Genomic DNA, 12,969 nt, shown 5'->3' with positions numbered 1-12,969 from the left:
AAGGCGGGCCTAGACCGGATATCGGTTGTTGCGCCGTTGATGATGACGATGATTGTCATGACCTAAAACAGTAATACCATTTACCAAGCAACCAGGTGAATGATAAAAGGAGAAACGTCTTTGTTTCTGCGTTCCCCACCAACGCAAGAGCTAAGGGATTGTAACGTGCGCGGAATCAGGTGATCTTAAACTTTTGACAGGTTGTGATGCGGACGCTCATATCTGTTGGAAGTTGATGAGATGCAAACTGGTGCTAAACAAAGTCTCACTATTAGGCCACCCTTACTTAGTATGTATTCAGTTTGGTCATTATGGGCGAACAGTGCATTACAAAGACGGAAAACATGTTAGAAAAAGTCCAATGAACTTCTTGGAAATAAAGTGCAGCTTCCAATGCGACTAATAGCTTATTTGACAATAGCAGCAATATTGGAACCTGCGCGAATCAGAGGCCTTTTCCAGTATTTGGAAGGGAAGGTTTTACAGGAGGCAAACGCGGTATAACCGCAAAAACTTAGGAAATCAATCAGACGACTTTCGAATCGTGCTTGTAAACGCAATAAGAATGAAAACTAGTAAAATTATAGAAACAATAATATAACAGGCTTGTAAGAAATTTGAGGCAATTATAATTTAGAACTTCTTGTGAGGAACTGTGAGGTCAAAGAAAGACTCTACTGCTAAAATTCGGCTAAACTGAACTCTCTCAGAAAATCTGATGGCGCTTTCACAATCTCCAGAGGTAAGTCTGTACAGATTCTATTAGAAGTGCTTTATCCGGGAAAAGAGATAAATAAATTGGCTTTTTTTTGGCGTTGAACTTTTGAGTTGTTCTAAGTATATGAATAAAAAGAACAGATTGTTTTTTCATTAGGGGCAACCAGTGACGCAAGGCAATCATTGAATACAGGCGCAACAACCGGTATCCGGTCTAGGCCTGCGAGAGTGTTGCATCACCAAGCTGTTGTTTGACCGACTTAAACGCACGGGCGGCCTCAGCAGACCACGCAACCTCGCGGGAGTCTCTACATTTGTGCTCAGACAAGTAGGCGTTCGGGATAGCTTGGTGATGAGCGGCATTGAGCAAGAAACGACGATAGAAGTGCCCAAGAACCTTCGCAGATCCTTTATCGTGGTTGGTAGGGGAAAGCTTTTTGTCGCCTTAACTTTGTCTGGATCAGGTTGGATACCGTAAGGGTTATCAAGTGGCGGAGAAATGCGGCGGTAGAAGTGAATTCGCGATAGCGCTCAAGTTCGCCCCTCCGATATGCCGCCACAGTAGCCCTTATATAGATATATTTTTATTTACACATATATTTATTTGAGGGAAATGCCCACGTGTCAAAAAACAGGAATAGGAATAGGACGCATTAAACGTAGAGGCGTAAGAGAAATTGAGAATGTAAATGAGAGAGCAGAAACCAAAGGGAGCATTTACTGGACAAAAATTTGTGCCCGTCTCTTTGGAAGATTTATACCGTCAATAAAAAAGATAACAAGAAATATCTGGAAGCGGTGACTAGCCCCAAGCCAGGCGTTAAAGGGCATCGGGATAGTGCGTTTCACGCCTTTCCCAAGGACGACGGCCAAGGGCACCCAATCAAAATGCAGTCATCAAACCTCTGAGTTCGGGTCGGAACGGTCTATCCTGTTAGGTAGAGCTTCATGGAGCGTATGGATTATGCGCAACAGAAGGTACCAGGGGCTAACTCATCTCTAGTATGGGTAAGGCACGTGAATCGTTAAATAACTAGGAGTGTTAATCTTTAGCTTTTGTAGTCCTAGTAAGTAGTGATAATCACAATCTTCGTATGGTCGTAGTAATTTTCAGGTCATGTGGTATTGTTTTCAAGTTATTTTGCGAGGTTTTTATTTGAGATTCGATAGTAGACAGTGGAATGAAAGTTTTATGTAGACAATATATCTAATTTCTGACGAAGTTATTGAAGATGATAGATAGATAGACTGATAGATTAATAAATAGAAATAGTAAATACATCCTTCGTTAGCTGTAAAAATCCGCCATTTGGGTTTCAATAAAAAAAATGGTTTTTACAAATAGCTGTTCGATAGGATGATGCCTACGAATGAATAAGAAATATATAACTGTACAGTTGACAATGATTTTATGAAACAGTAGTTACCAATATTAGTTTTATATTTATTTTAAAGAAAAAAAAAATAAAAGTAAAATATAATAAAAAAATTATTAATTTTAAACTTTAATAAATGAAAATAATTTCGAAAATTAAAGTTATAGTGAATTAGTGAAAGAAAAGTATCGAAAAATTTTAATAAAAAAAAAAAAAAACTAATTACAAAGAATGTATTACTAAATGTGAAATTAATATTGATAATTCATTGTTTATTTTAGTTTACTATAATTGATTAACTGTGGAATTGCAGTATATTAAGTAAATTACTTCGTTTTACATAGAACAATTTAAAAAATAAAATTCCAAAAAAATGTAAAAAGGGTGCTTTTAAATTAAGCTAGACTTTTTAGATGGAAAAGCCAAATATTATGGTATGTCTGCTACTAATTCCTTGGATTTTTCATGTCACAGGTACCACAGAAAATAAGTGATATTATTATGTATAGTTACTTCATTTCATATGTATATTTTTCATAAAATTTCAGAATGTCAGAATGATATTACTATACAAATATAATAAATATCAGATTGCAAAGGTCAGGGTATTCACAATACTAAGGATGGTATCGAAAACGAAAAGTCAGACTAGGATTTGCTAGTGAAAGATATATGAAGAAGAAATAAGATATTCCCTAAAAATTAAATAAAGTACGAAAAAAACCGACTTACCTCTACAAAATATAATACATATATCCCTATGTCGATGATAATTTACACTTAGTAGTTTAATGAGAATGTTACGTTCCTTTCACGAGTATTATTTAATTTTCTTTAGTTTATCCTTTTTAGGTTTGTATTATGTTATACTGAAGATTGACAGAAGTGCTGAATTCCTGGTCATTCCTTTGCGCTATCTATGTTCTCTTTGGGATTTGATTTTAGTGGTGTATGTATGATTTCTTCCTTGTTATTTTTTATTATTATTTTTATTTTTAGATAAAGACAATTTGTATAAATTACTTTTCAAATAATTTGTTTACCTAGGCAGATTTTTTGTGTTTGTTGGTATGATTTCTTATGTTATATCATCTAAAAATTAAATATTTAAGAAATGTCCTATCTATGGTTTTTTAATTTGTTTTCTTTCTTGTCTACAGCTTTTTTATTCACTAAGTATCTATTTTATTATTTATAACATTATGGTACAATCTAAATGAATATAAAAGATTTCTATCTAGATTTAGCAACGACTAATAAACTTTTCTTATTGATTCTTTTATAGTTGTTTTTGTTGTTGTTTCGTCTAATGCGACGAAAGACAATCATAGTTTCTGTTTTATTTTCTTTTGTATTCTGCCAGTTTATTTAAGACGTGACTGAATAGACATATTCCCAGACACACACGATTGACTCACATTTAATACATTTTAATTTCGCATTTTTTTAGACAATAAGGAAAAGGACAATATCGTTGCAGTACATGCGGTAAAATGAGATTTTATGTCGTAAATGGAATGATCTGAAATGAAGAGAAAACAGTTGTGAACATATTATCGAAGTAAGCTGACAACTACTACTACACACATTATGTACTACAATTTTATTGAATACTATTTTATTTTATGAAACGATATAGCGGTTTGTTCTAACATAAGGTTTTTATTCTGAAGACCTTGCATATGTATTTTATTTTAAAAGAAGTTGTGCCCTTTATTTTAATGGATGGACTGAACCCAACGAGATTTTCCTTTTTTAAGCTTTTTTTTGTAAAAAAAAAAACTCATTAAAATCGAACCAAATCATTACTGTCAGGTTTTTTTTTGTAAAAGGAAAGGTGCTCAGAGGTGCCGGCGAGAAAGATGGGGTGGCAACCCTATCGGCCAAACCAAAACCAAGTGGCCGAGGAGAACCTCCATAGTGGTGGCACCGGGAGACGCTGTAATCACTTTGGTTTGCCGGCCGTGATTCAGTAGGCGAATGCTCCAAAGGCCTAATCAGGGCGATCAGACCCGAGGCTGCACGGGGACTCATCTGAAGTGGCAAATTGGTCACGAAACCTTACCAGTGGTATACTGGTACCATGGGAACCGGGAACTCACATACTTCGGGTGAACTCCCGTTGTATGTGAGGACAGCTCGGTTATTTGCGATTGGCCCCCCTAGTGGGAGTTTCATGGTGGTTGTGGTTATGCTCAAGCGAGAAGAGACCTTCGGGCCTCGACGTGGTGTTGCGTATCAACACGGGTGCCGTACTCCATAGTTCGGTAGAAATTTAGGTAATTCTTGCATCCACCAGTATGAATACTAAGCCATGCACTTGGTATAGACTGGTACCGTTGTTGCTTGTCTCAGCGGGGCTCTGATTGTGGTCACAAAATCAATCCGGACCAAAATCAAGAGGACCGTAGGATTAAGTCTCACGACAGGTGCCTACGTAAAACACCATGGGCTTCACTGTAACAGGAAACCTTATTAAATTCAAATCAAATCATTACTGTCTGCCTATCAGACAAACTTTCTTCCAGAACGGGTACATTGATTTGACCGAAATTTGGTGGACCTTTGGGAACTATGAAAAACCCACGCATACTGAGAGGAACACTAATTGACGAGTAGATTTTCGTTTCATCGTAAATTACAAAACAAGGAGAGTAAGGCTCAACATGTGCAGACTTAAAGTAAGAAACGAATTATTTTCAGAAAATACTCAACCCAAAGATCTGCAAAAAATTCAGAGTGAATAGTTTAGATGAAATCTAGACCACTCAAATCACCATGAACCGGCTGCTTCGGCCAGCTTGTTCATCGCTTCCCATTGATTCGATGCTAAGACTAATCTTGGCAAGTGAGTTTTCATTGACGCGAATTATTTGTTCATACCATCAAAGACTCCTCGATCGCAATTTGTTTACGATCGGAGCAACCCCATATCGAACGCCTATCATGGGATGCCACTTCATCCATCGGCTCGCTAGGTTCTGAGAATGAGACCTGTTACACTTTTTGAGGGTCATATTTTGAACCCTCACTCCCCTACGTTTTACCCGAGATCAAATATGGGATCAGTTTCGAGAAGTACTAATTGAGCCCTTTCATTCGATACTCCACATGGACATATTCTGTGAAAAAAAAGTTTCGCGCCTCCTTTCGAATGTATCGGGAGCCCTCTTAAACTCATCACAAAATGGGACCACTTGCTGTATGTAAAGGGATCAACATACCACACGATCTCACCAACTCTAGTGACAATTAGTCTAGCCGTTTCTGAATAAATCGGGTGTGACAGACAGACAGACATCAATTCAATTCTAATAAGGTTTTGTGTGAAACAAAACCGCAAACCAGTATGTTATTTTAATTCTGACAAATTTTAAAAACACTTTTACTTGCGCCCTGAGTGTGAAAAGTGCCCTTGAATGCCCCCCTATCTATATTTGGCTCATATATTATCCCTTATAGTCTTCTTCTTTTTCTTGAGCCTTTGTCCCGTTTACAAGCGGGGTCGGCTTGTCGTGATCGGCTTCGCCATTTTGCTCTATCGAATGCCTGATCTGGGTGCAATCTCGAGGCTTTCAAATCCCCATCCAGCGTATCAAGCCACCGTTGCTTAGGTCATCGACTTCGATGTTCAGACCAAATCTTGGCAAGTGAATTCTCGTTTGCACGAATTGCGTGACCATACCATCAAAGACGCCCCTCGCAACTTTTCCATGATCGATGCAACCCCATAACGATCGCGGATATCCTCATTTCGGATGTGATCTAAACGTGTGACGCCACTAGTCCAACGTAGCATCTTCGTCTCCATTACCGCAAGACGCTGTTCATTGTCTTTTATGGTCGGCCAACACTCAGAACCATATGATTTTAAACTATTAGAATGAAATTCAAGGGGATTTCCGTGCACATTTCTGGTGATTTTTATGATAATATACTTTTATTAACTTTATTTGTGCAGATATCGACATGGGATGTATTTGGAGGCCTAGATTTCATATAGATTCACTATTCTGATTTTTTTAGATTTTTCTATTGGTTAGGTTCTGAGAACGAGACCTGTTTCACTGGTCAGGCCACAAATTTAGAATTCTCCCTTCCTTGATTTTCACCCAATATCGTAAGATCAGTTTCGAAAAGCACTAACTGGGTCCCATTATCTGATATCCCACATGACTATATTTTGTGAAAAAAATTTTGCCCCAACTTTATCTTATTGTGAAATAATGTCACTCGTTGCATGCGCTGGCTTCAATGGACCCAAGAGAGATAAAGCCCCAAAAATGAATTGAGAAGGCATGGACTCAGGTTGGCGGAAAGAAAAGTGCGACACGTGAAAGATGATTACGACCCGAATTGACTATTATCTCTACGCCGATATTCTTAGGAAGGTCAAATCCCATCTGGAGCTATTGGACCTTGGAGGAAGCGTGAGCCGAATCAGACGTTCCCAAAAAGGAGATTTGATGCTAGAGCTGAAGAAGTCTCCAAGTAAAACGGTTGAAAATTGCTTTGCCAAGGTGGAGAAGTCCTTATGGAAAAAGGTACAAGTACGGGCCAAAAAGCAAGAGAGTGTGACATTGATAAAGTCACGACGAAGGAGGATATGGGTGAAGCCGGACCATTCGGCTTGCAAGATTCCGCAATCAGAAAACTGAGGAAGGCATATGGAAGCATGCAAAAAGGCAACTATAAGCTTACAAACTGAAGCAGCTTTCAAACTGCTGGCCAGTGTTTAGGAGAACCTTGAATACGGTAAAGAAATGGGGTTGACACAAATTAACGTCAACCACTGTGACACAGCGCAAGACTTACTCTCGCAGACTATGACCAACCGTGGCGAGAAACGGGAAGTATATACGAATCTGTGTGGCAGGCTTGAGCCGGCTATACGAAACAGCAAGCGAAAATTCTTCAAGTCACTTTGCGCGGAAACAGAACAAAACCCCTGAGGAACAGCATACTTGGGGGGAATACCACAACTAATTTCCCCGCATCTTCTTCTCAATATAGTGATGGCGCTCTTCTCCCCGAATAGAAGGGAGCGTAAGAAAATCAACATCCGTTGGACGCCTACACTATACCTACGGTAACTGAGGAGGAACTTGCAGAGATTTGCCGGAGAATCGCTGACTATTGCCTGCCAGTTTGGCTGCTGTTCCCAATAGAGTCTCTAAAGTCGTTTTTAAGACCAGACCCAACTGATTTATCAGCGAATTTGAGGCATGCATGGTAAAAGGAGTTTTCCCTGATCGGCAAAAGAACCAAAAACTAGTTTTGCTACCGAAGTCCTAGTTATTTAACTAAGCGGCTCGAAAGTTTCCACTCGGGAACGACACTTTGGTACGATACGGATGAGGGACCCAAAGAGTCAAGGCAAGAGTACCACAGGGCTTACTGTTGGATCCTCCTCTGTGGAATGTGATGTACAATGGGGTCCTTGTCCTTCCTGTACCAAAGGAAGCCATGATAAACAATTTCACAGGTGATCTAGCAGTGTTTGTTGCAGCGAAACAACCAGAAAACGTTGAAGTGTATGCTAACGAAAGCATTAACGCCATAAAAGCTTGATCTTGCGGTTAACAAATACCCAGGGGTGATGATTGACGCGAACATAAACTTCAAGGGACATCGCGGATGATGACTAATATTGGAGGCCCAAGATGCAGCCGCAGATTGCTTGATCGCTCTGCACTCTTATACGCGGCACGACTTTGAGAGGAAGCACAGGCGTGTGAGAACAATCGGAGGAGACATGATTTGGGAAACTTGGTTGTTTAAGAGGGTCATCCCGTGTGTCGGAACGGAGGAATCGATTTTTTTTTCTGGCATCAATTGTATCTAGATATAGTGTAGAATATATGGGCAAAGTGATTTTTTGATATTGGGAGTCGTTCGGAAATTACAGTAAATTACAGATAAAATGTCACATTCCAGGTTTATGTCGATCCCGGTAATAAAGCGCGTATTTAGCGATCCAAATGACGTTCGAATAACTTCGCTAAAATCATAAGAATTGAAGCCAAGGCGTTACTTGTGTTTCTTCAAGAAACCTAAGGTTTATGGATTAGGTATAGCAGATTAATGGTCAGTTAAGTTTTTGTAGATGAAATTCGCATCCTACTTTTTAAATGCATTTTTCTCGAGACTACATATTCAAAATCGGCTGCCACCATAGTCCAAAATCAATCCAATGAAATTCTTAGAAATTTTCTACGGTTTGCAAACTAGGTTATTGCGATTCATTCAGTAGTTTTTTTTTATTCAATCAAAAAGCCTTGAAAAAACACCAAAATTCACAAAATTAATGATCCTAGTTTGCAGACATTTTTTCTTTAAAATGATCACAGCGCCCTGTAGTGTGGCAGCAGAAAAACACCTTTTTTTGGAGATGGGTGTATAAGTTGCTCTGTATTTCAATAACGAACGACGTTATCATGCTGGCAAAATTACTACGCATGGTCAAGACATTAATAAATATATGGTTGAAAATTCGTATTTGTATCTTTATCCAGTTCGTCACAAAAAATTTCTAAACAAAACGAAATAAAACGAACTTTACACGGGATGACCCCCTTAAAGCGTAATCCTCCTCGCGAAGTAATGCCTTGCGGCGATTCCGCGGAGAAAGAAAAGGTAGAAAGCTGTTTACACAAAACTTTAAAAAAGATCGACAGACAGCCTATGAGGGGTTGCCAGATTGGCCATGAGGCGCGACCATTACGTGGGACACAATAGTTCTTTAACGACGCGGTGCGACTTCCCCTTAACAGACCGTTACATAGTCGATAGGGGCACACCTAAGGGCTGCGCATGGGCTAGTGGGTGCTCATCTCTGGGGCGTATACCAAATTGACTATGGGAGAAGGACAAAACTTACGGTGCATGGGGCTCGGAACCCCCGCACCAGCGGCTTTTGCGAGTGAGCAAGCGGGTTCCCTGTCGTTGATATCCCTCGACCGCAGTGCCTATGTGAATGACAACTTGACCACCGTAGTATCTAATGCTAGTGTTTTAAATTTGGAGAAAGATTTGCTCAAGCGAAGTACTTTATCGAAAATACCAGTAAGAAAATTGAAGAAAAATGAGTTTAAAGCAGATCGCTGGACGGCAAAAACCGTAAGAATACCCACCGCATGTGTTCAAATGAAGTGACCGGAAGAGGTACTCCAGGACCTCATCAACTTGGAGATCTCCACCAATACCGTAGATCGTAAAAGATAAAGCCGAGGGTAGTTCAATGAATGCGAAATGCGTTTTCTACACATTGGCAACCGACTCAAGATCCCATCAATGAGCGGCATGAGATAAGCCCTCTTTATCGTGCAGAGATTGACTTTATGGGCATCGAAGTACATTCTCACCTTGCCTGGTTCAATAAAAACCGCCACCGGAGAAGCCAAAGTGCTTTTTGACTTCTCGACGACCTCCATTTCCAACAGCCAATCTAACTCCATAACGACGAAATCTATGAGGGATATCATGACCGTCAGATAGTGGATAAAATCTGGCTCAATAGGTAACGGTGGGCGGGTCACTTAATCCGTATGGATGAGGATGATCCCGCCCGGAAAGTCTATAAGGGCAATATCTATGGTAGAAAAAGAAGACGAGGCAGATCCTGCCTAAGATGGAGCGATGGCGTGGGCCAGGACGCCAGACAGCTTTTAGGGATATCGAATTGGTGGAACTCAGCGCAAAATCGGGATGTCTGGAATTCCTTATTAAGGCAGGCCTAGATCGGATATCGACTGTTGTGCGGTTAATTATGATAATATTTATGTCTTCAATATGTTTCCGTTCCCACGTACTCGAGGAAGGCGATCAGACCCGAGTCTGCAAGGGACTCATCTGAAGTGGCTCTGCCACGAAGCCTCACCGGAGGTTATGTGGTACCATGGGAACCGGGGTGGCCCTCTGAGGGCATATGCTCCAGGAGAATTCCTAAAGGATGTGTTCTCGGCCCGGTTATTTGCGGTTGGCCCCCTAGTGGGAGTTTCATGGTGGTTGTGATTATGCCTACATCGCGGGCGGAGCTCCTCGGAGCTCGAGCGTGGAGTTGCGCTGTACAACTCGGGTGCCGTACTCCTTAGTTGCGGCAGAGGTGTTAGATAGGCCTCGCATCCACTGGTATGAATGCTGAGCCTGCACTCAGTATAAACCAGGACCGCTGTGCTTGCATGGCGGGGCTCTGATTGTTTTCCCAAAATCAATCCGTGTCCGAAGAGGACCGTGGGATTATGCCTACACGACAGGTACTCACGTTAAACCCCCAGGACTTTCATGTCTTCAATATGTATATATTAATGTTTAGAAATATATGAGGAAATATTTTGAATTTTTGGTTATGTACGAATAAAAAAACCTGCATAGAAGGTTCCTTACATAAGATATTTATCTTATAGCCCCTTATACCTGCAGCGTCCAGGTTCCGGTATTTCCCATTTATTCTATTACAAATGCGGTCTTCTGAAAATGACGTTTTTCAGGTTTTGTGTAAAACAAAGCCTTATTAAAATCGATTCATTGTATTTCTGTCACACGCACTTTTCTCCAAAACGGCTACACGGATTCAAACCAAATTTGGTGGATATATGAGAATTATGAAATCTCACCCATGCAGTGAGTGACATAAATTTAGGGGAAGTCTAAAGGCGGACTAACCATACACACAAAAGAGGGATATACATTTTTTGTTAACTTCATTAACCCGATTATGGAACTGGTTTGCCCTCTGGGTGGGATTACACACAAATATATTAGGATAGTCAAGGAGCATTATCGGCAGTAAATAGCATGTCAAGCCAGGATGCGCTGACAGTTTGTCTTAATAATTTGACTCAACCATAGTGGGACCGGAAGCAATTTTTAAGTTTTTATGTAAAACAAAACCTTATTAAAATCAATTCACTGTCTCTCTGTCATTTATAACGCTGTCTGTCTGCACCGATTCAAACGAAATTTCGTGCATCTATACATCTCTACTCATCTATACTCAAGTGGGAAACAATTAGATTGGCCCCAGTGCTCAACGGACGAGCCAAAGCAGGCCCTTTCTTTCAGCACTCCTGGCCTGGGGCTCCAATAAGGACTGCATCTTCGCAAGGCACTAAGCTTCACTTTGAGTCGGTAGGCGTATATCGTAAAATGTTACAGCAAAACTTTGCCAACGAAAACACGAACGAGTGGCTCAGGGAGTACTGTTTCTCCCTCAGCGATGTGTGGGACGACACGAAACTCTGAATTGGCCCTGAATTTTCAGAAATAAAGAAGATATAATTGGCACGGTTGAGCGATCACTGCAATACAAGCAGTATACCCTAGCTACCTTCCTGTATATGGAGAGAGCTTCTAACAACGTTAGTACCAACGCCATCAAGGAAGCTTTGACCCGTATTGGATTGGAGGGGTATTTTACGCATTGGATTATATGGGGTCCAATCCTAACGTACGGCTTTATTGTATACATAGAACGAAGCTTAATAAGATTCAAAGAACCGCGTGTGCAGGTGCTAGTCGGGCTCTGCAATCCTACCCGGCAAACGCTCTCAATATACTCCTGCATCTCCTTCACCTAGATCTCCATATTAAATACGTTGTAGCGTGCAGTACCATCAGAATACGTGAGTGACTATGCTGACTCCACGAGAAACTTTGCTGAGGACTTTCCAAGCAGGGCAAAGTGGTAGACTGGCAGCGTGTTCTTCATCGATAGATCAAAGATGGTCTGTGGTGTCGGCGCGGGGGTTTTCTCGAATACACACAGTGTATCCGAATCGTATGGTCTCCCAAATTTCGCCAGTGTATTCCAAGCGGAAGTACTGGCGATACTGGAAGTCTGTTGATGGCTGGAGCATGATCCGAGGCCCAAGCGTAACTTAGTCATTCTGACCGCCAAGCGGTCATCAAGGCCTTGAATTCAGCGACAATATGGTGAGACAGTGCAGAAACGCATTGAACAGTCTTTTTTTTCCGATGGAAGGTGGAAAGCTTCAAAAGCTACCGCAGGCTCCTGCCACACGGTTATGTGGGACTCTTACCCACTAAAACCACCTCCTTCTCCTCCCACTCTCCCCGCGGGACACCCATTTGGTATTACGTCGCGAGGCTGGATCAGAATTTATTCTGCGCTCATGTCAACATTTGTGTTCCTCTCGCGTTCATTCTTTCGGATGACTTCCTCCTGCCTAAGCTTCTTTCCGATGGCTGTAATCACTTTTTCAACTTCGGTCCATATACCCTTGGCTTTCACCATAAGCTCCATGATATTTTCGGGTGTAAAGTGCTCCCCGGTTGTAGCTTCTAATGTAGCCCTTTGGGTTTCGAATCTGGGGCAGTGAAAAAAGACGTGTTCTGCGTCCTCTGGAATGTTTGCACACTGTGGGCAATATGGCGAATCATCACGCCCAAATCGATACAGATATGTTCGATAGCCTCCGTGTCCGCTCAAGAATTGAGTTAGGTCGAAACCTACTTCGCCGTGAGGTCGCTCGATCCTGTGAGTCCAACGGCCTTCTTCTCACTCGTCCCACTTCTCTTGCCATTCCGCGACAGTTCCAGCTCGTGCCAACTGTCGCCGACGGGCAGGAGATTCTCCGGTGAGGTACGTTCGATCGTAAAGTCGTTGTATTTCTTTCGCCAGAATCTCAATCGGGATCATTCCTGCTATCACGCAAGCTGCTTCATTAGAAATTGTTCTGTAAGCGCAACATGTTCGGAGTACACTTATGCGATACGCAGCTCCAATCTTTTTTTTATTTATTATATTTTCCAGTGCATCTGCCCATACTGGAACTGCATACAGTAGGATCGAACTGACCACCCTTGAAATAAGGAGTCGACGGCTTGGCCTTGGGCCACCTATATTTGGTAGCAT

The 12,969-nt window shown here is 41.3% G+C and overlaps 1 protein-coding gene across 3 annotated transcripts in view; it reads right to left on the bottom strand.

Annotated features, from left to right (window-relative positions):
* The window catches only part of LOC119661038 (plexin-A2), a 177,471-nt gene that overhangs the window by 97,309 nt on the left and 67,193 nt on the right, over positions 1–12,969 (bottom strand). For all 3 annotated transcript variants that reach the window (XM_038070210.1, XM_038070212.1, XM_038070211.1), the window contains one exon: positions 2,826–3,615. The gene's annotated coding sequence lies outside the window, so the exon portion shown is untranslated. The remainder of the gene's footprint in view (positions 1–2,825; positions 3,616–12,969) is intronic.

This window comes from Hermetia illucens, chromosome 7 (assembly GCF_905115235.1).
Source record: "Hermetia illucens chromosome 7, iHerIll2.2.curated.20191125, whole genome shotgun sequence".
In the NCBI taxonomy this organism is placed as follows: Eukaryota; Metazoa; Arthropoda; class Insecta; order Diptera; family Stratiomyidae; genus Hermetia; species Hermetia illucens.
Note: the sequence above shows the minus strand (reverse complement) of the source record. Positions and strands in the feature narration are given on the sequence as shown.